Below are 3,624 nucleotides of genomic sequence, written 5' to 3'. Positions count from 1 at the left end.
TCCATTTTAGAAAAAGAAACTGAACAAGCTATTAATGAACTTCCTAAGAAAAAATCTCCAGGGCCAGATGGATTTACAAATGAATTCTACCAAACGTTTAAAGAATATGAGGGACCACTAAAAGAGACTGAGGACTATATTGAAAGAGAGAGGATGGCAGACCTGAAAACAGGTCAGAAATCCTTCTATCTCAACTGCATTAGGGAGACAAGTAGTCTACACCTGAACATTTGCAGGAAAGGGTCCTCATTCCCCAGGATTCTCGAGGCCCATTCATAAGATGCAAATTGAAAGAAAATTGCCCATTTTCAACCTTTCAAGTAAAAACAGGTAACACAAATACCTTCAAGCTTTTAAAGGGTTTATGAACCTTTAGTCTTTTAATTCTGAGTAAGGGCACTTGGGTTCCAATGATCCCTCTACTCCTTCCTACCTGTGAGGCTTATGTAAATCACTTCAGTTCCCAGAATCCATCTCTATAAAATGAGGGTCCTCCAGGTGGCCTCTAAATTAAGGCTATTTGCATAAGCTTCTTCTTCTTTCCTCTTCCTCTGCTCATTTCACTCAGATTCCTTCTTCCACTGTCTCCTCCTTCAGTCCTCTCTCACATAAAGAGGAAGCCTCACTCCTTACCAAGACTGACCCCTCTACCTGCTCAACTGATCTCATTCCATCCTGTTGCCTGCAACTCTCTGTCTGCCCCTTCTGTCATCCTCACTGTCACTTATCTTCAATCTCTTCCTGCCTACTGGTTCATTCCTCACTGCCTACAAACATGCTCGTATCCACTTCATCCTGAAAAACAAACCAAAAAAACCACCCTCGTTTGATTCTTCCATTCCCCTAACTCTCATTCTTTATGGCTAAACTCCTTGAAAAGGCCTACGTAAACAACAACACACATTCTCTCCTTTCTCTCTCTCTTCTTAACTCCTTACAATCTGACTTCTTACTTCATTATGCTACTCCTCTTGATTCCCAAATCCAATGTCTTTGTCACAATTCTCCTTTTCCTTGACTTCTCTTACTTCACTGGTCATTCTCTCCTATTTGATACTCTCTTCTTTCTAAGTTTCCAGGCTATTCCTCTTTCCTAGTTCTCCTCCCACCTGTGGGAAAGTTCTTCCATCTCCTTTGCCAGAACATATCCAGATTATGCTGTCGACTTGTAAGGGTCCCTCAAGTTTCTGTTCTGGGCTCTTTTCTCCTAGAGACTTTCTTAGTTGGTAATCTTATCAGCTCCCATGGATTTAATTTTTGGCTCTATGCAGATGATTCTCAAATCTACTTATCCTCCAGAAGCCTCTCTGTTGACTTTTAAATGCACATCTCTAACTGCCTTTCAAACACTTCAAATGGTATGTCCAGTAGACTTCTTAAATTTAACATGTCCAGAACAGAACTCATTATCTTTCCTCCAAACCCTTCCCACCTTCTATGTTCCCCATTACTCTGGAGAGCAACACCATCCTCCCAATCTTGCAAGCATATGACCTACATCCCGAATTCCTCACCATGTCTCACCTTCCTCCCTCATATTCAAAATGTTGTCAAGGCCTGTCACGTTTGCAATATTTCTCAAATGTGTCCCTTTCTCTCCTCAGATATTACCCCCACTCTGGTAAAGGCCCTCATCACCTTGTGCTTTGATTATTTCAATAGCTGCTGGTGGGTCACCTGTCTCGTCTCTCCCCTACTCCAATCTATCCTCCAGTCAGCCACTAAAAAGTGATTTTCCTAAAGTTCAGGTCTGAACATCACACACGTACACACAGGCATAATTATTCTGCAAGAAGGAAGAAAATATCCAGAGTACATGATAGAAAATACCAAATAGAGATATGAAGGACCTCCAAAGACAACTGAGGACTTTTGTTCAAAGATGGAGCTTCAAAGACCTGAAAACAGGTCAGAAATCCTTCTACCTCAACTGCATTAGGGAGACAAATAGTCTACACCTGAACATTTGCAGGAAATGGTGCTCATTCCCCTAACTCAAACTAAACAGCAGCGGCTCCCTATTGCCTCCAGAATCAAATACAAAGTGCCTGGGGCAGCTACTTGCTGCAGTGGATAGAACATCTGGCTTGGAATTCACAGAAACTGAGTTCAAATGTGGCCTCAGAGACTTAACATAAGGAAGGAAGGAAGGAAGGAAGGAAGAAGGAAGGAAGGAAGGAAGGAAGGAAGGAAGGAAGGAAGGAAGGAAGGAAGGAAGGAAGGAAGGAAGGAAGGAAGGAAGGAAGGAAGGAAGGAAGGAAGGAAGGAAGGAAGGAAGGAAGAAGGAAGGAAGGAAGGAAGGAAGGAAGGAAGGAAGGAGGAAGGAAGGAAGGAAGAAGGAAGGAAGGAAGGAAGGAAGGAAGGAAGGAAGGAAGGAAGGAAGGAAGGAAGGAAGGAAGGAAGGAAGGAAGGAAGGAAGGAAGAAGGAAGGAAGGAAGGAAGGAAGGAAGGAAGGAAGGAAGGAAGGAAGGAAGGAAGGAAGGAAGGAAGGAAGGAAGGAAGGAAGGAAGGAAGGAAGGAAGGAAGGAAGGAAGGAAAGGAAGGAAGGTCCTGTTTGACATTGAAAGCCCTTCATAATATGGTCCCCTTCTTTCCAGTCTCCTTACACCTTATTCCTCAACACATATTCTTTGATCTAGTGATACTAAGGAACAAGACCCTCCCATCTCTCATTCCATGTGTTTTCTCTGGCTGAACCCCGTGTCTGAAACATTCTACCTCCTCTGTTCTGCCTACTGACCTCCCTGCCTTCTTTAAATCCCATCTTCTCCATCCCCAACCTCTCAATTCTAGTGCCTTAATTACTTTGTATTTATCCTCTATATAGATTCTTTGTATATATTTATTTGTAAGTTAACTCCTAATTGAACTGTGAGCTCCTCGGAGGGAGGGATTGTGTTTGGTTTTGTTTTTTGCCACTTTTTGTATCCCTAGTGCTTAGCACAGTGCCTGGCACACAGCAGCTGCTTTATAAATTATATTGACTGATTGCAGGAAAACCTGAGTGCAAATTCCACCTAGATACTTAGTAGCTCTCCGAACCCGGGTAAGTCACTTTATCTCTGCCTTCCTCAGTTTCTTCATCTGTAAAATGGGCATTATAAAATAGCATCTACCTCCTGGGGTTGTTGTGGTCAGGTGATAACAACTGTAAAGTGCTTAGCACGGTGCCCGCCATATAGTAGGTGCAAAGTAAATGTCAACTATTACTATTTAGAAAAAGCGGGTTAGGAGGGTAGGAAGCAAGACTACTGTCCGGTGTAGGATGCTCACCCGCGTCTGACTGATGGGGAGAAGCCCCTGGCGGCACTCTCCCACAGAAGTGGTCAGCAATGACATTCCTGAGCTGGGGGACTGAGGTGGAAGGAGAGGAGCCTCCTGGGTGCCTCGACATTTTTCCCACGGATCCCATTCCACTTTCCCACTATCTCCACTTAGCCTCGGGCCACCGTCCTCAGTCACCTCACACCTAGTGTCGGGCTGCGTGAGGGCAGGTCTAGGCAAATGCGCCTGCGCAGCCCAACCCAACTATGCATATCTAAATCCTTGGAAGGGAAATTCGGCGTGGGGCTTGAGAGTAAAAAGATACTTCCGGAAGTGGACTCTGGCCCGCGCTTTTCCCCT

This window comes from Antechinus flavipes, chromosome X (genome assembly GCF_016432865.1).
Source record: "Antechinus flavipes isolate AdamAnt ecotype Samford, QLD, Australia chromosome X, AdamAnt_v2, whole genome shotgun sequence".
In the NCBI taxonomy this organism is placed as follows: Eukaryota; Metazoa; Chordata; class Mammalia; order Dasyuromorphia; family Dasyuridae; genus Antechinus; species Antechinus flavipes.
This window is presented reverse-complemented; position numbering follows the sequence as displayed.